A 24,214-nucleotide genomic window follows, 5' to 3' on the forward strand; every position below is an offset into this window, starting at 1 on the left:
AAGTTGTTTCACAATTACATGAAAAATGCATGTAAAGTGTTTAGCCTTCCACACAAATGCTCAGTAAATATATGGGCGTGCTCAGTCAGTCATGTCCAACCTTTTGTGATTTCATGGACTGTAGCCTGCCAGGCTCCTCTGTCCATGGAATTTTCCAGGCAAGATTACTGGAGTGGGCTGTCATTTCCTGTGCCTGGTCATCTTCCCAACCCAGGGAAAACAAGCTTTACAATTATAGTAAGGGAATTCCCTGGTGGTCCGGTGGTTAGGACTTTGCAATTCCACTGCTAGGGGCCAGGGTTCCTCTCCTGGTCAGAAAACTAGGATTTCATATGCTCTACAATGTGGCCAGGGAAAAAAATAGTGATATTGGACCTGACGTTTATTTAAAAATTTATTTATCAGAGTATAGTTGATTTACAATGTTGTATTAGTTTCAGTTGTAAAACAAAGTGAATCAGTTCTACATACACATATATCCATTCTATTTTAGATTCTTTTCCCATATAGGCTATTACAGAATATTGAGTAGAGTTCCATGTGCTACACAGTAAATCCTTATTAATTATCTATTTTTCTCTCTATATATCTATATAGTAGTGTATATATATTAATCCCAATCTCCTAATTTATCCCCCTCCCACCCTTTGCCTTTGATAACCATAAGTTTGTTTTCTATATCTGGGATTCTATGTCTGTTTTGTCAATAAGTCCACTTGTACCATTTTTTTTTTTTATTCCACAGATAATCTATATCATATGATATTTGTCTTTCTCTGACTTATTTCACTTAGTGTTGAAGAGGAAAAGTTAAAATTTTACATAACCTCCTTCTCATTCTACCTGTATAAGTCAGCTTGCCCCTTACAAAGTCTAGATCACGTCGGTCACAGAGTCTCAGAAAGTGGGGCTTGCGATACTAGGAACTGGAGTTTATCTCACTCACCCTTGTCCTGCTCTTTGCAATCACCCAGCCCCTACAGACATGCTTAATCACACCTGTCCAGGCCAGACATCCCCCTCCGCATCTTGACTGCTGTTCCCGCGTGCGCGACACCCCTTAGTTTAAACCAGCCTATTAGCAGCTAGTGTTGCCCACTACAGTCTGTCTATGAAAACTCTGTAATCCCTTTGTTCAGGGCTCAGAGCTTGGAGTGTTAACTCCTCTGGGCCCACCAGCGTAGTAAACCTGAGTTCTCCAACTCTCCGAGTGTGGTGCTTGGTTTCTCGAGTACTGGTTTCTGCAACAATGTAATGTCTAGGTTCATTCATGTCACTGCAAATGGCATTGTTTCATTCTTTAACAGCTGAGCAATGTTCCATTGTATATATGTACCACATCTTCTCCATCCATTCATCTGTTAATGGACGTTTAGTTTGCGTCCATATCTTGGCTAAATAGAGTAGCAATGAACTTTGGGGTATGTACCCCAGTATCTTTTTAAATTATAGTTTTCTCTATAACTTAGGGTTTTACCATGATGGGAAATAGACATCAAATTTATATTTAAAATTATTTGCCTATTTATTTTATCTGTTTTTCCCTTCTTGGCTGCACTGATCTTTGTTGCTGCACCTGGGCTTTCTCTAGTTGCAGTGAGAAAGGGCTACTCTTCATTGCAGTACACGGTCTCTCATGACAGTGACTTCTCTTGTTGCAGGCCCTAGAGTGCTCAGACTTCAGTAGTTGCAGTTGGTGGGCTCTAGAGTGTCAGCTCAGTAGCTGTGACGCACAGGCTTAGTTGGCCCACAGCATGTGGGATCTTCCCGGACCAAGGATGGAACCCATGTCCCCTGGATCGACAGGCAGAATTTTAACCACTGCACCTCCAGGGAAGTCTTCAAATTTATTTTTATATTGTAAACGATTATATAACTGTTATGTCACATTCAAGGTTTAAAAGTTGTGTTCAATTTTCTGAGTTTGAAAAGTTATATTCAAGCTTTACACAAGAGCTGTAGGAAGGATTTTATCCTTTAGGAATTAAAGACTTTAGATGGACTCCCCATGCATCACATCTTTCTGCCCGGGAGTTATTTCTAAGGTGCCATGAAGGCAGCCAGATTTTGCAGTTCAGTTCAGTTCAGTCACTCAGTTGTGTCTGACTCTTTGTGACCCCGTGGACTGCAGCATGTCAGGCCTCCCTATCCATCACCAGCTCCCAGAGTTTACTCAAACTCATGTCCATTGAGTCAGCGATGCCATCCAACCATTTTGTCCTCTGTCATCCCCTTCTCCTCCCACCTTCAATCTTTCCCAGCATCAGGGTTTTTTCAAACGAGTCAGCTCTTCACATCAGGTGGCCAAAGCTGATGCTTCAGCTTCAGCATCAGTCCTTTCAGTGAATATTCAGGACTGATCTCCTTTAGGATTGACTGGTTGGATCTCCTTGCAGTCCAAGGGACTCTCAAGAGTCTTCTCCAACACCACAGTTCAAAAGCATCAATTCTTCAACACTCAGCTTTCTTTATAGTGCAACTCTCACATCCATACACGACTACTGGAAAAATCATAGCTTTGATTAGATGGATGCTTTTGAACTGTGGTGCTGGAGAAGACTCTTGAGAGCCCCTTGGACTGCAAGGAGGTGCAACCAGTCCATTCTAATGGAGATCAATCCTGGTGTTCATTGGAAGGACTGATGCTAAAGCTGAAACTCCAATACTTTGGCCACCTCATGTGACGAGTTGACTCACTGGAAAAGAGTCTGATTCTGGGAGGGATTGGGGGTGGGAGGAGAAGGGGACGACAGAGAATGAGATGGCTGGATGGCATCACTGACTCGATGGACATGAGTTTGAGTGAATTCTGGGAGTTGGTGATGGACAGGGGGGCCTGGCGTGCTGTGATTCATGGGGGTCACAAAGAGTCGGACACAACTGAGTGAACTGAACTGAACTTGTAGGCAAAGTAACTTCTCTGCTTTTTAATATGCTATCTAGGTTGGTCATAACTTTTCTTCCAAGGAGCAAGTGTCTTTTAATTTCATGGCTGCAGTCACCATCTGCAGTGATTTTGGAGCCACCCCAAAATAAATTCTGTCACTGTTTCCACTGTTTCCCCATCTATTTGCCGTGAAGTGATGGGACCAGATGCCATGATCTTAGTTTTCTGATTGTTGAGCTTTAAGCCAACTTTTTCACTCTCCTCTTTCACTTTCACCAAAAGACTCTTAGTTCTTCTTTGCTTTGTGCCCTAAGGGTGGTGTTATCTGCATATTTGAGGTTATTGATATTTCTCCTGGCAATCTTGATTCCAGATTGTGCTTCATCCAGCCCAGTGTTTCTCATGATGTACTCTGCATATAAGTAAATAAGCAGAGTGGAGCATTAGAGGGCAGGCAGCAAGCCATGCAGAGAAAGAGCTCCAGAAATTAGCCTAGGGTAACCTTGAGTCTTTGGCTAATACAAAGTTAAATATGTACATTGCAAGACTAATATAGGCCTGGCAGAGAGTAGCTACTAGTGGATCAGTGAGATCATGAGGTTTTGGTGGTCACACAGTACTGGAACATATTGGAATTCCAACCAACCAGAATGCAGAAATCTTGCTGAACAACCCTAATGTTGCTCAACAGCTCTTAAGACCACAGTAAACTCATGCCTTAAGAGTAAGACTACTCTTGCCCAGAGTTAGATCCATTTTAATAAAACTTAAAAACAAGTCTGAACAAGAAAAAGTAGACCCCTCAACAGATGAATAACCTGTCAGAACAGAAATTTCAAGACTGTTTGAAAAAAGAAAGCAAAATCTACCTTCCAAAAAAGGAAGAATTTACAGTGCCCAACAGACAATCAGAAATAACTCAGCATATGAAAAAGAAGAAAAATATAACTCATAACTGGAAGGAAAAAAGTCAATAGAAAAAGAGATGGTGGAATTAGCAAAGACTTTAAAAAGAGTTATTATAAGTATGTTAGAAAATTTAAATGAAATATGAATATATAGCTTCCCCAAAGATTTTGCATCCTAATCCTGAAACCTGTGAATATTACCTTATGAGGCAAAGTTTTTATGGATGTGATTAAGAATCTTGAGGACTTCCCTGGTGGCCCAGGGGCTAAGATTCCGTACTCTCAATGCAGGGGGTCCATGTTCAATCCTTGGTCAGGGAACCACACCCCACATGCTGCAACTAAGACCCGACACAGACAAAAAAAAAAAGAAAGAATCTTGAGATGGTAGGTTATGTGTGTGTGTGTGTGCACGCATGCATGCGTGCTCAGTCTCTGAGTCATGTCTGACTCTTTGCAGTCACATGTACTGTAGTCCACCAGGCTCTTCTGTCCATGGAATTTTGGAGGCAAGAATACCGGAGCAGGTTGCCATTTCCTACTCCAGGGTATCTTCCCAACCTAGGGATGCAACCTGCATCTCTTGAATCTCCTGCATTTGCAGGCGGGTTCTTTAAAACTGAGATACCAGGGAAGCCCCCATACTACACTTGATCTTAGCCAAAAGGAGTTTATCTGAGTGGGCCTGAAACACAGTCACATGTACCCTTACAAGATGAAGGCAGAAGGAAATTCAAACCTCCCCTTCAAACACACACACAGAAGAGAAGACAGAGCAGGGAGAGATTTGAAGGTGTGGGCCCTAAAGACTAGAGTGATATGACCACAAGCCAAGAGATTTTGGCAGTCACCAGAAGCTGGAAGAGACATGAAACAGATTCTCTCTTAGAATCTTAGAGAGGCTGACCCCCTTGACACCTTGATTTCAGTAATACTGATTTCAGACTTCTGGCCTCCTGAACAGTGAAGGAAAACTTTTTCTGTTGTTTATAGAAACCCTTTATATGCTCTCATATATATGTCATATAAACCCGTTGTAAACATGGCATCACCGACTCAATGGACATGAGTTTGAGCAAGCTCCAGGAGACAGTGAAAGACAGGGAAGCCTAGTGTGATGCAGTCCATGGGGTCACAAAGAGTCAGACAAGACTGCATGACTGAACAGCAAGAGGAACCCAGTGTATAGTGATTTATATGGCAACTGCGGGAAACCGATACAGTGACGGAAAACAGAGGGAGCTCAACAGAGAAATGAGAATTTTTTTTAAAAGCAAATGAAAATAATAGTGAAACAACAATGAAAAATACAATATTCAAAATGAATATAATCACTGGGTTTTTACACATTTAAGTAGTATTGGACACTTAAGGGGGAAAAGATTAGTAGTCTGAAAGATGGGGCAATAAAAATTAAACAAACTGATTAAAGAGATAAAAAGAGTGAAAATAAAATGAACAGAGCCTTGGTGTTTCATTATGAGACAACATCAGGTGGTCTAAATATTTAAACAAGAAACAATACCCAGTTTGTGCATATACTTTTAGGGAAAAAAAGGAAAGAGCACTTACCACTTCATTTTATGAGATCAGAATTACCCCGATATCAAAATAAGACAAGGACATTACAGTAAGAGGTAATTATAGATAAGTAACCTTCATAGGGGCTTCCCAGGTGGTTTAGTGGTAAAGAACCCACACGCCAATGCAGGAGATGCAGGAGACTCAGGTTCAATACTTGGGTTGGGAAGATCCCTTGCAGAAGGAAATGGCAACCCACTCCATTATTCTTGCCTGGGAAATCCCATGGACAGAGGAGCCTGACGACCTACAGTCCATGGGGTTACAAAAGAGTCCAATATGACTTAGCAACTAAACAACAATAACAACCTTCACAGACATAAAAGAAAAAGTATTTAACAAAATGTTAGTGTACTGAATCCAGCAATGTATGGAATATAAGGATAGTACATCATGTTCAACAGTTTGTAGGCAAGAATGCAAAGTTAGTTCAATAATAAAAATCAGTCATGTAGTTCACTACATTAAAAGAATAAAGGAGAAAGTCATAAGATTACCTTAATAGATGCAGCAAAAGAATTTGACAAAATCCAACTAATCTCTCAGCAAACTAAAGAAAGAAGGGCAGTCTGATAAAGGGCATCTACAAAACCCATAGCTCACCCATAGTTAATGCTAAAGGGCTAAACTCTTTCCCTTAGCCTGGAAACAAGGCAAGAATATCTAGTCTGACAATTCTATTAGTATTAGCCAGCAAAAAAGACATGGAAAAGAAAAAAAAAAAACCTACAGATAATAAAGAAAGATCCAAAAGTACTCCATTCATAGACAATATGATAGTGTACCTGGAAAATCATTCTAAAAATCTACCCAAAAACCCAAACTTGATAGAAATAAGTGAATTTATCCAGGTCACAGTATATAATTTCAACATAAAAAGTCAATTATCTTTCTATATACCAGCAATAAACCACTAGAAATAATTTTAAAGTATTGATTATAATGGGCTTCCCGGGTGGCTCAGACAGTGAAGAATCTGCCTGCAATGCAGGAGACCCAGGTTCAATCCCTGGGTTGGGAATATCCCTTGGAGAAAGGAATGGCTACCCATTCTAGTATTCTTGCCTGGGGAATTCCACTAATAGTATTAAGAAAAATCCTTGGGGATGAATTTAATGAATGAGGATTGAGAACTACTGAGAAATTGAAAAAAGCCTAAATACATTAGAGAGTTAGACCATGATAGTTGATAATTCACCAGATTGTGGAAACTGTGGGGGAATGGCGTTGCTGTACATTGTTGGTGGTTACTTTTTCTAAATACATACTGCTTAAACTATTACATAATAAGATAATAATAATTGCTACCACTTATGAGTTGAACTGAACTGAACTGATGAGTGCCAGTTGTGACTGACAAATTAAATTCCTTAAAGGACAGCTCTGATCTTGGCAATTCCCTGCTCAGAAACTCCTTCTTGGTGATGGAATCAGTGACAAACTCCTCTGGCATTCTCTGACCTTCCACCGTTGATTCCAAGCTTCCTTTCTATATTCATCTCCCCAGTTATCCCACACACACCTCCTACATTTCAATAACACTGGATTCTTTGCCATTGTCCAATTTAAGGTTTTTTTTTTCTGCATATTACAGGTACATTTCTTCATGTCACATGTATAGTGATATTTCATGTTCCCATCTAAAAGAGATTTCTTGAATTTACAGCCAGACTGACGTTCCATCTGATGTATGCTCCAAGTAAAGCTGGTTAATGATGACCATGAGCAGAATCAGACTCAAAATTTTCTTTCTTTCTTTTCACTGGAGTAGGCTTTCCAGGTGGCACTGGTGGTAAAGAACCCATCTACCAATGCAACAGATATAAGAGATGTGGGTTTGATCCCTGGGTCAGGAAGAGCCCTGGAAGAGGGCACGACAACCTACTCCAGTATTCTTGCCTGGAAAAATCCCATGGACAGAGGAGCCTGGAGGGCTATAGTCTATTGGGTTGCAAAGAGTTGGCCATGACTGAGCAACTTAGCATGCATGCACAAATAGTTGCTTTACATTGTTGTGTTAGTTTCTACTGTATAGCAAATAGAATCAGCCACACCTACACATGTATCCCCTCTTCTTTGGATTTCCTTCCCATTTAGGTCACCACAGAGCATTGAGTAGAGTTCCTTGTGCTACAGAGTAGGTTCTCAAGAGTTATCTATTTTAGACATAGTATCAATAGTGTATATATGTCAATCCCAATCTCCCAGTCATCCCACCCCCCACCCTTCCCTCCCTGGCATCCATATATTTACTCTCTATGTCTGTAGGACTCAAAACTTTACTTCTTTTTACCAGCACTCCTGATGTTATAAACAATGAAGACCATCAACCCCATCCCTCCACAGTCTTCTGGGATAAACTTGAGTATAATAGAGCTTTCTGGGGATCCAGAATTTTTGGAAGAGGGGCATGCCACATGGCTGCATGATCTTAGTTCCCTGACCAGGAATTGAGCCTAGGCCCTTGGCAGTGAGGACACAGAGTCCTAACCACCGGGCTGCCTAGGAATTTCCCAAATATTTTTAATAAGGTTTTGAGACATCTCTGTACAGAAACTCAGGCAACTCCAAACCCTACATCCAACCAAATGAATTTTTTTTTTTTTGGTGGTAGTGATGGTGACTCAAACAGGGACTGAACACCAAATGACCAATTTAAGATTTTGACTTTCATGCCTTGGCTCATAAAACTGTCTTCTTTTAGATGACCCTTCACCCAGCCACGGCAGTCATCCTTGTCTGTAGACTGGTCCCCAGTGGTTACAATACCTAGCACAGCGTGGGGCACATAAAGTTCAGGAAGTGTAGAAAGTAGTTGCTGAATAAATAAGAAAAGAAAAATAGTTCACTGACACACATCCCAGAGGGGAAGATAAATAGATGCACTTGATTCCAAATAAAGACAGATGGGGATAAAAATGCGTGGTAAACAATGCAGACAAATCCCCTTAATCGGCAGGCCTAGTTGGAGACAGATTGCCATAATGAGCCAAAGCCACAATCATTCCAATTTTAGAGAATTCACAGAAATTTAGTAATTGTGGGGCATTTATTTGTTCCTTCTATTGTTTAATTAAAGAATTGCCAAATTTTTTTAGTATATAGATGATCAGTGAAATTTTCAATGGATTTGTTGATTGAAATATCCCCATTATAGCCAAAGGAGAGTTTTGAAATTATCAAGGCAAAGAGCCTTGAATGAAATTGGTCCAGTTGATATAGGCATTATCATATACCTAGGGCTGGCTTCACTGACACATGACCTGTGCAGTTAGTTACACAGGCCCCACACTTAGAAGGACTCTGCACTTTGTTTAATGCTCTAATGTTGCCATCTTGAAATTCTTCACAAGGGTCTGAAGTTTCACTTTATGCAGGGCCCTGCAGATTATGTCACCAGTCCTGAATGTACCCCTCATTCTCCATCATTCCCTCCCTCCAGGTACCTCTCCAGCCGTAAGGCGATTTCAACGCCTAGAGAGAGTGAGGGAGCTTTGTATGCGGAATACTGGAGGTTGCATCACCTCACCTCTCCAACCTTTAGGATTCCCTCTGAGTCCTCACTCTCTGATTCCTAACAAGGAAATCTGGAGACTTTTAAACTGATCCAAGTTTCCCATTTCCCATTTGAGAAAAACCAAGATCCAGAGAGGCCAGATATTCCAGTTACCATTTAAATAATTTAAATGAACGCAATCAGGGATGTTAATGAGTCATCATTCCAGCATGATGGGGTACAGGATGAGAACCTGTTCCTGTCTCAGATGAAGCCAGGTCCTAATCCTAGGCAGAGCTCTGAGTTCTTGACCTCTCTCTCTGGCAGTATTCCCACCTCCATCTCCACTACAACACCAAGGAGTATATCTCACTCAGGAAACCTTAAACTATCACCTCTGCTACCATATGATCTTGCAATCCCACTCCTGGGCATATATCTGGAGAAAACCATACTCCAAAAGGACAAATGCACCCCAATGTTCATTGCATCACTATCGACAATAGCCAAGACATGGAAGCCATCTAGATGTCCATTGACAAATGAATGGATAAAGATGCAGTACATGCCATGGACTATTACTCAGCCATCAAAAAGAGTGATAGAATGCCATTTGCAGCAACATGAATGGACCTTGAGACTACAATACTAAATGAAGTAAGTCAGACAGAGAACGACAAACATCTTATGATATCACTTATATGTGAAATCTTAAAAATGATACAAATAAACTTATTTACAGAGACTCACAAACATAGAAAACAAATTTATAGTTACTCAAGGGGAAAGGTGGGTAGCTGAGGGATAAATTAGAAGATTAGGATTAACATATACATACTACCATATATAAAATAGATAATCAACAAGGACCTACACATGGAACTCTACTCGATACTCTATAATAACCCATATGGGAAAAGAAATTGAAAAAGAATAGGTATGTGTATCAGTTCAGTTCAGTTCAGTCGCTTAGTCATGTCCGACTCTTTGCGACCCCATGAATCACAGCATGCCAGGCCTCCCTGTCCATCACCAACTCCCGGAGTTCACTCAAACTCATGTCCACAGAGTTGGTGATGCCATCCAGCCATCTCATTCTCCGTCGTCCCCTTCTCCTCCCGCCCCCAACCTTTCCTAGCATCAGAGTCTTTTCCAGTGAGTCAACTCATCGCATGAGGTGGCCAAAGTATTGCAGTTTCAGCTTTAGTATCAGTCCTTTCAATGAACAACCAGGATTGATCTCCTTTAGAATGGACTGGTTGGATCTCCTTGCAGTCCAAGGGACTCTCAAGAGTCTTCTCCAACACCACAGTTCAAAAGCATATGTATAACTTAATCACTTTGCTGTACAACTGAAATTAACACAACATTGTAAATCAGCTATACTCCAATGCAGGCTGATTCTTTACCACTGAGCCATCTAGGAAGCCCTATACTCCATATATATATGGAGTGGGGGGAATTTCGTGGCAATCCAGCAGTTAGGGCTCAGTACTTTTATTGCAGGACCCAGTTTCTATACCTGGTGGAGGAGGTGGGCAACTAATAAGATGCCACAAGCAGCAAGGCTCAGACAAATTAAAAAAAAGTCACGTCTAAGTCTCAGGACGGAGAAGGCAATGGCAAGCCACTCCAGTACTCTTGCCTAGAAAATCCCATGGATGGAGGAGCCTGGTAGGCTGCAGTCCATGGGGTCGCTAGGGGTCGGACAGACTGAGCGACTTCACTTTCTCTTTTCACTTTCACACATTGGAGAAGGAAATGGCAACCCACTCCAGTGTTCTTGCCTGGAGAATCCCAGGGACGGGGGAGCCTGGTGGGCTTCCGTCTATGGGGTCACACAGAGTCGGACACGACTGAAGTGACTTAGCAGCAGCAGCAGCAAGTCTCAGGAAATCTTACTTTTTGAGTAGAGGCCTGTTTCATTTTTGGTACCCTTTGGTTATTAGAAAGTATTTTCTTTTTATAAAGAACAGTAATCGGACTGCTAATTTCAATTGTGAGGATTGATGCCTCTATAAAAATGACAAGCAATGACTTTACTTCCTTCTCTGCATAACAGCTTTTCAAATAATTGCAAACAGCTTTACTTCCACCACCCCTTCCCCAGAGGCTGTTTGTTTGTTTTCTTAGTTGAACACTCAGTTGTTTGCAATGTTCCATAGTGATGTGGTTTCTAAACACCTTCCTATATTTATATCTTCTTTGTTGGAATCCTTAGAGCTATTAAAAAATCCTTAGATTACTAAAAGGAAATGCTGCTGCTGCTGCTGCTAAGTCACTTCAGTCGTGTCCGACTCTGTGCGACCCCATAGATGGCAGCCCACCAGGCTCCCCAGTCCCTGGGATTCTCCAGGCAAGAACACTGGAGTGGGTTGCCATTTCTTTCTCCAACGTGTCAAAGTGAAAAGTGAAAGTGAGGTCACTCCGACTGAGTGACCCCATGGACTGCAGCCTACCAGGCTCCTCCATCCATGGGATCTTCTAGGCAAGAGTACTGGAGTGGCTTGCCATTGCCTTCTCCGACTAAAAGGAAATAGGACAGTGCAAAAGTATTATAGTATGTGTTTTATTTTAATTTGCAGACTTCAAAATCAGTAAAAAAAAAAAAAAAAAAAGTTATACAATCAGAAAGACTGCAGCCAAGATTATAGAAAAAGAGTAGATACATAAGTTAAAGCTTTTGGTTGCCAATGACAGTACCCATCTGGGACTTGCTTAAGCAAACATGAGATCATCTTGATCAGAGAGCAAAGAGCCCACTTCCCTTCAATTCAGTTGGAATAGTTCCAGGAAAGGTCTGTGATTGGTTAAATTGTGTCATTGTCCATCCCTATGTCAGCCAGTCAGAGCTGAGTAAGAAGAGAAAAGTTCTGAGACATCTTGGTTGGAGGAACAAGGGTGTGTGGTGAGCACTCTTTTCAGAAGGGAGGGTGCTAGGCAAACAAGAATAGATATGCCCTACAGTGGATGGACCAGACAGTCAAAGAAAGATATTAAGGATTAATACTGAAAGGAAGAGGAGAGACAGTAACAATATTCTAAGGATAGAGTAAATAAGAAAGGAAAAACGCTGGGAAAAAAATTTTAATTAGCTAATGAGTAACATATATAGCTTTTTTCCTTCCAGTTTTACTGAGATATATTGACATATCTCCCTGTATAAGTTTAAGGTATACAGCATCATGATTTGACTTACATGCATCATGAAATAATTATCACAGTAAATTTAGGGAACATCCATCTCATATACACACACAATTAAAGAAGTATGAAAAAAAGTTATTTTTGCTTGTGATGAAAGCTCTTAGGATTTACTCTTAAACAACTTTCATTTATAACATACAGCAGTGTTAATTATATTTACCATTTACATTAGATCTCTAGTACTTATTTATCTGATAACTGGGAGTTGGTGCCTTTTGACTTGCTTTCATTCAATTATTCCTCCCCTCACCCCCTGCCTCTGGAAACCACAAACCTATTTTTTTTTTCCTATGAGTTTGCTTATTCCTTTCTGAAGTGTAATTGATTTACAACATTATGTTAGTTCCATAGTGATTCAATATTTTTATATATTTCAAAATGATGACCATGATAAGGAATCACAATCTGATCTCTTCGAAACATGGAAACATTGAACCACAATGGAACTAATGTAGTGTTGTAAATCAATTACATACAAAGATATTACACAGGTTATAACTACATTCCACACACTGTACCTTTGTATCTGTGACTCATTTATTTTGCTGAAAGTCTGGAACCGGAAGTCTGTACCTCTCAATCTCCCTTACATATATAGCTGGGTTTTTGGTTTTTCTTTTTTTTTTAAGGGAGCAATGTATAATGAGCAAACAATAAAATGTTGAATATATTAATTTCTTAATTGATGTCTATTGAGATGAAATTTGGTGGAAAGGAATTATACTCATTTAAATATATTTTACATTAAGTTCTAAAACCTGTGCTTATGACATGAGTTAATACTTGTATGAAAGTGCTTTGAAATCTAAAACCGAAACGACTTATAACCACATGAAAGTGGAAAAGAGCCAACCATTGAAGGAAGTAGAACCCAATGGAAAGAGCCTGTCATTCTCCGCCCTTGGCAGGGCTCCCGGGGAAGAGGCACACAGAGCATGCGCTGTGGGCGGACGCTCAGCCTGCATTTCTAATACGCTGCTTTCTTGAGCACCAGGAAAGCTGGAAGAAGAGCACTTCATTTGTCCAACTAAGATGGGTTTTCACTGAGTGCCACCCTGGAACCCACAGACCACAGGCATATGTCCATTAGTGGCTCCCGGGAGCCAATAAAGGCATCTAAAATGTCAGCAAGCAAGGCCACAGAGTGCTTCTAGTTGCCACAGGGTGGCTGCAGTCTGTTAACAGTCCAAATCTGACCACACGGGCCTGGATCGGTGTACAGGGAGCAAGTGAGGGGAAGTTAGCCAATACTGGATCTAGGCCAGTCAACCTTCTGAAAACATGTGCCAGCAAGGAGCCGGGGAGACCCTTGCCAAGAGAAAGCTTGCCTCCTGGGACTGTTTCTCATGGAGACATAATGCATTTGGCCGACCAACTGCTTGCACTGGCCCAACACAAAAGGTATCCTGCCTCTCCAAGGCTACAGAGTAATTACTTTGAGGGGAGTCCCATGAGATGAACGAAGATCAGTATGTCTGTCTGCTAGATAAATGTGACTTGGGACACTTTGTAGAGCTTGTCATGTTCCCTTAGCGGGCTGTGGTTGTTTATACAAAATGAGAAAAAACTTAAAGGTTGAAGGGTTGAAACTTTTGATATGTTACTTTCTAAAGGGAACTCTGTGGGCATTTTACAATCAGTCAGCAAATATTTAGCAATCAGCTACCATATACAAACTCTTGTGAGCTCAGCTGTGTCCAACTCTTTGTAACCCTATGGACTGTAGCCTGCCAGGTTCCTCAGTCCATGGGATTATCCAGGCAAGAACACTGAAGTGGATTGCCATTTCCTCCTCCAGGGTATCTTCCCTAACCAGGGATCAAACCCACATCTCTTGTGTCTCCTACACTGGCAAGAGGATTCTTTGCAATCAGAGCCACAAGATGCAATGTATTGTGCTAAACTGTTGTAGATGCACAAGAATGGTGTAATTAAGCCGTACATATGAAATTAACTATTTTATAATCAATACCTCTGAATTTGTATATCAGATAAACATTGTCTTTTTCAGTATAATTACGTCAATGCAGTGGTGTTGTCTGTGAAGAAATCATTTTCAGATAAGCTTTTCTTAGTGCATCACTTTCAGAGTTTATGATACATTCTTTGAATAGTCTCATGTTGTGAAGCTATTGAGAATAGAGAAAAGATAAAATTGAGAAATACATTATCTGATTTTAAAAAAAGGAATGAAGTCCACTCAAAGACTTACATGTGAATGTTAAGAGCAGCTCTATTCATAACAGCCAAAAACTGGAAACAACCCAAATAACCATCAACTGAGGAGTGGATAAACAAATATCATATGCACTTAAAATGGAATAGTATTGTTGTTAGGTTGCTCAGTCCTATCTGACTATTTGTGACCCCATGGACTACAGCACACCAGGCTTCCTTGTCCTTCATCGTCTCCTGGAGCTTGCTCAAACTCATGTCCTTAGAGTCGGTGATGCCAACCAACCATCTTGTCCTCTGTCATCCCCTTCTTCTCCTGCCTTCTATCTTTCCCAGCATCAGGGTCTTTACCAATGAGTCAGTTCTTCGCATCAAGTGGCCAAAGTATTGGAGCTTCAGCTTCAGCATCAGTCCTTCAAATGAATATTCAAGATTGATATCCTTTAGGATTGACTGGTTTCCTTTAGAATGGACTGGTTGGATCTCCTTGCTGCCCAAGGGACTCCCGAGAGTCTTCTCCAGCACCACAGTTCGAAAGCATCAATTCTTTGGTGTTCCCTTCTTTATGGTCCAAGTCTCACATCCATACATGACCACTGGAAAAACCATAGGTTTGACTAGACCATAGGTTTGACCTACTTTGTAATCAAAATAGTGTCTCTGCTTTTTAGTAGGCTGTCCAGGTTTGTCACAGCTTTTCTTCCAAGGAGCAAGTGTCTTTTATCTCATGGCTGTAGTCACCATCTGCAGTGATTTTGGAGCCTCAAAAAATAAAGTCTGTCACTGTTTCCATTGTTTTCCTATCTATTTGCCATGGAGTGATGGGACCAGATGCCATGATGTTTGTTTTTTGAATGTTGAGTTTTAAGCCGGCTTTTTCACTCTCCTCTTTCACCCTCATCAAGAAGCTCTTTAGTTCCTCTTTGCTTTCTGCCATAAGGGTGGTGTCATCTGCATATCTGAGGTTATTGATATTTCTGCCAGCATTCTTGATTCCCGCTTGTGTTTCATCCAGCCTGATGTACTCTGCATATAAGTTAAGTAGGCAGGGTTGAGTCCTAAAAAGGAATGAAGTGTTAATACATGATACAACGTGGATGGACCTTAAAAACAAACAGATTATGCTAAGTGAAATAAGTCAGTCACAAAAGCTTATATATCTTATGAAATATCTAGAAAAAGCATATCTACACAGACAGAAAGCAGATGAGTGGTTGCCAGGGCTATGGATGGGAAAAGGTGATGAAGATGCTCCAAAATTAGATTGTGGTGATTGTTGCACAATTCTATAACTTTGCTAAAAATTATGGAAATGTATGCTTAAAATGGGTGAGTTTTATGATATGTAAATTATACCTCAGTAATTCTTTAAAAAAATAAATGAAATGTAATGATTATAAAACATCCAAACTGATTCTGGGGGTGACTTGTGAACAAGTTCTAAAGAAAATGTGGGAAATGTCCTATTGCTATTAAGCAATAGCAGCACTTTGAAAATGAGGGTAATAACCAGGTGAAGTTTATGTCTGAAGAAAGATTCAGGAATACGTTTTATTTTTTTATATTTATTTACTTGTTTGTGCAGGGTCTTCATTGCTGCACGGGGTTTTTCTCTAGTTGTAGCTCACAGGGGCTACTCTCTATTTGTGGTGCTCAGTGTTCTCATTGCAGTGGCTTCTCTTGTTGCAGACCACGGGCTCTAGGTAAGTGAGCTTCAGTAGTTGTGGTGCTGGGCTTAGTTACCTCATGGCATATGGAATCTTCCCAGACCAAGGATCAAACTGATGTCCCCTGCATTGGCAGACAGATTCTTAATCACTGGACAACCAGGAAAGTCTTAGGTATACATTTTAAAAGAAAGGGAGTCATGGTATTTATTGAAGAACAAGGGATTTTACCTTGAAGGAGCGAAATATCAGGAATATTTTTGTTAGCTGTATTTTGAACATTTAGAATATGTTCATTTCAGTTCAGTTCAGTCGCTCAGTCATGTCCGACTCTCCATGACCCCATGAATCACAGCACGCCAGGCCTCCCTGTCCATCACCAACTCCCGGAGTTCACTCAAACTCATGTCCATCGAGTCGGTGATGCCATCCAGCCATCTCATTCTCTGTCGTCCCCTCCTCCTCCTGCCCCCAATCCCTCCCAGCATCAGAGTCTTTTCCAGTGAGTCACGTGTTATCAAATTATTTTGATGATGGAGGGGATGGTTTCCCTCATCATCCTGCCCCTGGATGTACAAATCCACACATTTATTTCTATATAGTCATGAAGTTATGATCATCCCTTTCCAAGAACTGTGCTTATTATTCACCATTACTGAAATAAATGCTTCAGGGAAGTGATCAAGATGGGGACGAGGGACAGCAGAGTCTGACGGGCACTATTTCGGCAGTGCTTTAACTAATACTGAGTTACTGCCTTTCCCCAAGTTACAGTCCACTGGGGAGGTTATATATATCATATTTATCAATACTATATATATAGCGGCTTCCCTGGTGGCATCACTTTGCCAACAAAGGTCCATATAATCAAAGTTATGGTTTTTCCAGTCGTCATGTACAGATGTGAGAGCTGGACCATAAGGAAGGCTAGTGCTGAACAATTGATGCTTTCTAATTGTGGTGCTGGAGAGAGTCTGTTGGACTGCAAGGAGATCAAACCAGTCAATCCTGAAGGAAATCAACCCTAACTATTATTGGAAGGACTGTTGCTGAAGCTGCAATATTTTTGCCACCTGATACAAAGAGCCAACTCACTGGAAAAGAACTTGATTCTGGGAAATATTGAAGGTGGGAGAAGTGGGCAACAGAGGTTGAGATGGTTGTATGGTTTCACCGATTCAATGGATGTGAATTTGGCAAACTCCAGGAGATTGTGAAAGACAGGGAAGCCTGGTGTGCTGCAGTCCAGGGGGTTGCAAAGTGCTGGACATGACTTAGCAACTGGACAACAACAACTGGTAGCTCAGTGGTAAACAATCCTCCTCTCAATGCGAGGGACACGAGTTCAATCTCTGGGTTGGAAAGATCCCCTTGAGAAGCAAATGGCAACCCACTCTAGTATTCTTGCCTGGGAAATTCCACAGACAGAGGAGCCTAGCAAGCTACAGTCCATGGGGTCACAAAAGAGTCAGATATGACTTAGTTTCTAAGCAACAACTATATATATAATACATATTACATATATATATATATATATATATATGGTAGATGTAGGAGGGGTGAAATCATGTTTAGAATCAAACTTCAGACCCACCAGAGATGCCCAGAGGGTACAAACATAAACCTTGTAAGCACCAAGACATAGGGAAAGGTGCAGTGACCCCCACAAGAGACTAAGCCAGACCTGACTTTGAGTGTCTGAGTGCCTCCTGCTGAGGAACAGGTCAGCAGTGGTCTGCCATGGGGACAGGGGCTCTGGTTGCAGCAGACCTGGGAGGCAGCGGGTGGCATAAGTCCTCTTGGAGAAGATCGCCATTAGCGACACCATAGAGCTGCCGAGCAGATGACCCACTAACTGGGTCATCTCACATTGTTGCAAAAGTTCTAGGGCCCACAACAGATTTCCCAACCTGGGGATCTGACAAGAGGACTTAGAACCTCCAGGGAATTTGACTTTGAAGGCCAGTGGGATTTGATTGCACAACTTTCACAGGACTGGGGAAACAAACTCTTGGAGAGCACAAATAATGTCTTGTGCACACCAGGACCCAGGAGAAAGGAGCAGTGACCCCATAAGAGACTGAGCCAGACTTGCCTGTGAGTGTCCAAGAGTCTGCAGCAGAGGTGTGGGTCAACAGTCGCCTGCTGCAGGGTCAGGGGCACTGACTACAATAGTCCTGGGAACCACAGCACGCTAGCCTAAGTTCTTTTGAAGAAGGTGGTCATTACCCCTGCCATAGTTTGGCCTTAGACCAAATGACAGGGAGGGAACACAACCACACCCATCAGCAAAAAGTTGGATTACAGATTTACTGAGCAAGGCTTGTAAATGATTTACTGAGCCTTGGACTGCAAGGAGATCAAACCAGTCAATCCTAAAGGAAATCAGTCCTGGGTGTTCATTGGAAGGACTGATGCTGAAACTGAAGCTCCAATATTTTGGCCACCTGATTCAAAGAACTGACTCATTGGAAAAGACCTTGATGCTGGGAAAGATTGAAGGCAGGAGGAGAAGGGGACAACAGAGGATTAGATGGTTGGATGGCGTCACCGACTCGATGGACGTGAGTTTGAGCAAGCTCAGGGAGTTGGTGATGGACAGGGAAGCCTAGCGTGCTGCAGTCCATGGGGTCTCAAAGAGTCAGACATGACTGAGCAACTAAACTGAAGTGATCATGGCCCCACCCACTAGAGCATGACCCAGTTTCCCCCACAGTCAGCCCCTCCATCAAGAAGCTTCCGCAAGCCTCTTATTCTCATCCATCAGAGGGCAGACAGAATGAAAACGACAAACACAATTAACCAAACTGATCACATTGGATCACAGCCTTGTCTAACTCAATGAAACTATGAGCCATGCTGTGTAGGGCCATCCAAGACAGATGGGTCATGGTGGAAAGTTCTGTCAAAATTTGGTCCACTGGAGAAGGGGATGGAAAACCACTTCAGCATTCTTGTCTGGAGAACCCCATGAACAGTATGAAAAGACAAAAAGATATGACACTCAAAGATGAACTCCCCAGGTCGTAGGCACTCCCTGGGTGCCCAATATGCTACTGGAGAAGAGTGGACCAAAAGCTCAAGAAGGAATGAATAAGCTGAGCCAAAGTGGAAACAATGCCCAGTTGTGGATGTCTGGTGGTGAAAGTTAAGTCCGATGCTATAAAGAACAATATTGCAAAGGAACCTGGAATGTTAGGTCCATGAATCAAGGCAAATTGGAAGTGGTCAAACAGGAGATGGCAAGAGTGAACATCAAAATTTTAGGAATCAGTGAACTAAAATGGACTGGAAAGGGCAAATTTAATTCAGATGACTATTGTGTCTACTACTGTAGGCAAGAATCCTTAGAAGAAATGGAGTAGTCCTCATAGTCAACAAAAGAGTCCAAAATTCAGTACTTAGGTACAATCTCAAAAATGACGGAATGATCTCTGTTCATTTCCAAGGCAAACCATTTAGTATCACAGTAATCCAAGTCTATGCCCCAACCATTAATGCTGAAGAAGCTGAAGTTGAGTGGTTCTATGAGGACCTACAAGACCTTCTAGAACTAACACCAAAAAATGATGTCCTTTTCATCACAGGGGACTGGAATGCAAAAGTAGGAAGTCAAGAGACACCTGGAGTAACAGGCAAGTTTGGCCTTGGAGTACTAAATGAAGCAGGGCAAAGACTAACAGAGTTCTGCCAAGAGAACGCACTGGTCACAGCAAACACCCTCTTCCAACAACACAAGAGAAGACTCTACACATGGACATCACCAGACGGTCAACACCGAAATCAGACTGGTTATATTCTTTACAACTGAAGATGGAGAAACTCTATACAGTCAGGAAAAACAAGACCAGGAGCTAACTGTGGCTCAGATAATGAACTCCTTATTGCAAAATTCAGATTTAAATTGAAGAAAGTAGGAAAAACCACTAGACCATTCAGGTATGACTTAAATCAAATCCCTTATCATTATACAGTGGAAGTGACAAATAGATTCAAGGGATTAGATCTGATAGACAGTGCCTGAAGAACTATGAACGGAGGTTCATAACACTGTACAGGAGGTGGTGATCAAAACCATTCCCAAGAAAAAGAAATGCAAAAAGGCAAAATGGTGTCTGAGGAGGCCTTACAAATAGTTCAGAAAAGAAGAGAAGTGAAAGTCAAAGGAGAAAAGGAAAGATATATCCATCTGAATGCATTTGAATGCAGAGTTCCAAAGAGTAGCAGGAGAGATAAGAAAGCCTTCCTCAGTGATCAATGCAAAGAAATAGAGGAAAACAATAGAATAGGAAAGACTAGAGATCTCTTCAAGAAAATTAGAGATATCAAGGGACTATTTCATGCAAAGATGGGCACAATAAAGGAGAGAAATAGTATGGACCTAACAGAAGCAAAAGATATTAGAAAGAGGTGGCAAGAATACATAGAAGACCTATACAAAAAAGATCTTCGTGACCAGATAACCATGATGGTGTGATCACTCACCCAGAGCCAGACAGCCTGGAGTGCAAATTCAAGTGGGTCTTAGGAAGCATCACTACGAACAAAGCTAGTGGAGGTGATGGAATTCCAGCTGAGCTATTTCAAATCCTAAAAGACGATGCTGTTAAAGTACTGCACTCAATATGTCAGAAATTTTGGATAACTCAGTAGTGGCCACAGGACTGGAAAAGGTCAGTTTTCATTCCAATCCCAAAGAAAGGCAATGCGAAAGAATGTTCAAACTACCACACAATTGCACTCGTCTCACAAGCTAGTAAAGTAATACTCAAAATTCTCCAAGCGAAGCTTAAAGAGTACGTGAACCAAGAACTTCCAGATGTTCAAGCTGGATTTAGAAAAGGCAGAGGAACCAGAGATCAAATTGCCAATATCTGTTAGATCATAGAAAAAGCAAGAGAGTTACAGAAAAAAACACCTGCTTTATTGACTACACTAAAGCCTTTGACTGCATGGATCAAAACAAACTTAAAAATTCTTAAAGAGATGGGAATACCAGACCACTTTACCTGCCTCCTGAGAAACCTGTATGCAAGTCAAGAAGTAGCAGTTAGAACCAGACATTGGTTCCAAATTGGATTGGATTGGTTCCACATTTTGAAAGGAGTACATCAAGGCTGCATATTGTTACCCCGATTATTTAACTTCTATGCAGAGTACATCATGTGAAATGCAGGGCTTGATGAAGCACAAGCTGGAATCAAAATTGCCAGGAGAAATATCAATAACCCCAGATGTGCAGATGACACCACCCTTATGGCAGAAAGCAAAGAGGAATGAAAGGACCTCTTGATAATGGTGAAAGAGGAGAGTGAAAAAGCTGACTTAAAACTCAGCATTCAAAAAATGAAGATCATGGCATCCGGTGCCATCACTTCATGGCAAATAGATGGGGAAACAATGGAAACAGTGACAGACTTTATTTGGGGGGTCTCCAAAATCATTCTAAAGGAGATCAGTCCTGGGTGTTCATTGGAAGGAATGATGCTAAAGCTGAAACTGCAATACTTTGGCCACCTCATGGGACGAGTTGACTCACTGGAAAACACTCTGATGCTGGGAAAGGTTGGGGGCGGGAGGAGAAGGGGACGACAGAGAATGAGATGGCTGGATGGCATCACCGACTCTGTGGACATGAGTTTGAGTGAACTCAGGGAGTTGGTGATGGACAGGGAGGCCTGGCGTGCTGTGATTCATGGGGTCGCAGAGAGTCGGACACGACTGAGCAACTGAACTGAACTGAACTGAAAATCACTGCAGATGGTGACTGCAGCCATGAATTTAAAAGACGCTTGCTCCTTGGAAGAAAAGTTATGACCAACCTAGACAGCATATAAAAAGCAGAGACATTACTTTGCCAACAAAGGTCTAGTCAAACCTATGGTTTTTCTAGTAGTCATGTATGGATATGAGAGCTGGACCATAAAGAAGGGAGCACCAAAGAATTGATGCTTTTAAAGTGTGGTGTTGGAGAAGACTCTTGAGAGTCCCTTGGAAAGCAAGGAGATCAAACCAGTCAATCCTAAAGGAAACCAGTCAATCCTAAAGGAAATCAACCCTGAATACTCATTGGAAGGACTGATGCTGAAGCTGAAACTCCAATACTTTGGCCACCTGATGAGAAGAGCCGACTCCTTAGAAAAGACCGTGATGCTGGGAAAGATTGCAGGCAGGAGAAGAGGACGATAGAGGATGAGATGGTTGGATGGCAACACCAACTAAAAGGACATGAGTTTGAGCAAGCTCAGGGAGATGGTGAAGGACAGGGAAGCCTGGTGTGCTGCAATCCATGCAAAAAGGCAGACACTACTGAACAACTGAACAGCAATGTGTGTGTGTGTGTGTGTGTGTGTGTGTATATATATATATTAATTAATTAATTAACCTCATACCAGTAAAGATACTTTATCTCTTTTCAAAGTGTGAGTTGATGGCACTGTAAGATATAGTGAGGTTTTCTTTTTATGGCCAGTTTGCAAAACCACTGCATAAGGAATAAGAAAGATCAGTCTTGAGGCATACATAAAATCTCCAAATGAGAAAGGTACTGTTCTTTCTTCCTCTTTCAAATGTTGCTGTGGTAATTGGAACCTTCCACTCAAGTCCTTTCGCCCCAAGTCCAAGGGAAATAGCACCACAATTTATATTGCTTTTTCAAAGTCACGAATACATAGAACTAACTTGCAGCTACAGTTCAAACAGCTGACTGAATTTTAGATTTCAGCTGACATAGGGTTGCAATCCATCTCTTTGGCATAGTCACCATTTCCCTGCGGAGCTTCAGTTGGCAGCCTGAGGTTTTCCTTTAGTGGATTCACAAAGGACCTCTCTCTCCCCCTACCTCGGTTTCTTGTCTTGAGATTTCTTGCCCGAAGTGCAGAATGATTTTCCTATTGTACTCTAAAGAATAATCTCACACAAAGTGACTGACATCAAGTTCTGTGCCAGGGTGTGGTCATGGGCTTAGGAATTTTCAGGTCCGGTTTTGTAGGATTTTGAAAGCGTCTTAGCACAGCAGGGAACTGGGCTTGTTAATTACGCAGATAAATGCCAGCTGACCTGTGAAATGCAGGGTTAAGTTGTCGTTAAGATTTGCTGCAATGGCTTTACGAAAAGATGGAGAGGTACAGTTTTCCTGAGGGATGCAGAGGTGCATTCAGATCTGTGCTGTAAAGACAGATGGACTTCCCATGCCACTGCAGGGCCTCTTGAGTGGTGCCTGAAGAATAAGAACAGGGCGTTCAATAAATGTATGCCATGGAGAATGGAGTTTCCTGATGCATTCTCGTCAGTTCAAACTTAATATTGAATCAAAACACTAGTCTTTGAGGAGGGAAATTCAGAATAAAAACAGTAGGAGGAAAAAGCCTAAGATGTTTTCTGGAGAGACGGTGCATGCTAAGTCACTTCAGTCATGTGTGACTCTGTGCGACGTTATGGACTGTAGCCTGCCAGCTGTCCATGAGATTCTCCAGGCAAGAATACTGGAGGGTTTTGCCATTTCCTTCTCCAGGGATCTCCCCAACCCAGGGATCAAACCTGCGTCTCTCACATCTACTGAATTAGCAGGCGCATTTTTTACCACTAGTGCCACCTGGGAAGTCCCTGGGGAGAGGGGACTACAACACATTTTAAGATTTTTTTATTGAAAGCTTAAAAGCTTTCACTCAATGTTCTCACTGTTATTGGGATTAGGCAGTTTTGAGCACCAGGCAGTTCTAGCATATTTCAGTAGATCTAGCATATAACTCAGCATTTAGTTGTTCAAACTTTAGCTAGGAAGCAACTGTGTATTAATCATATTGACACATGAACATATTCCACAGTCTGTGTTAAACTGTTTTGTGTTCATGTCAGCTTTGGAATATAAATATTCAGAGGACACCAATTATATCCACTTGAACTCAATTGCTAGTGTTTAGCATAGATTCTACAAGGATGCTTAAACAATATTATTGGATTTCGCTGACTTTAAAAAGGTCAGCAAGCTCAACTAAACAGAAAACCACAACCTCTCACCCACTTAAATGAATGCTAGCCAAGAGTACCTCTTAGATTTGTCATATAAGTTAATAATAGAAAAATTGCTCTCCCAAGCCATCAAATCAAATCCCCTCGTTGGTCACCTCTTTTGTAATTAAAACAAACGTGTGACTAAGCTGGATGAACCATCACTCAAGAGGGAATGTTAAAGCACAGACATTAACCGTGATAATTTCTCAGAGGCATTAAATAGAGTAGAAATGTATTTATAAGACTGAGCAGTGGCTTGAAGATATGCTAGATTTTCACT

The sequence above is a fragment of the Moschus berezovskii genome, chromosome 14 (assembly GCF_049115385.1).
Source record: "Moschus berezovskii isolate FMDL1 chromosome 14, NW_MosBer_1.0, whole genome shotgun sequence".
NCBI lineage: Eukaryota > Metazoa > Chordata > Mammalia > Artiodactyla > Moschidae > Moschus > Moschus berezovskii.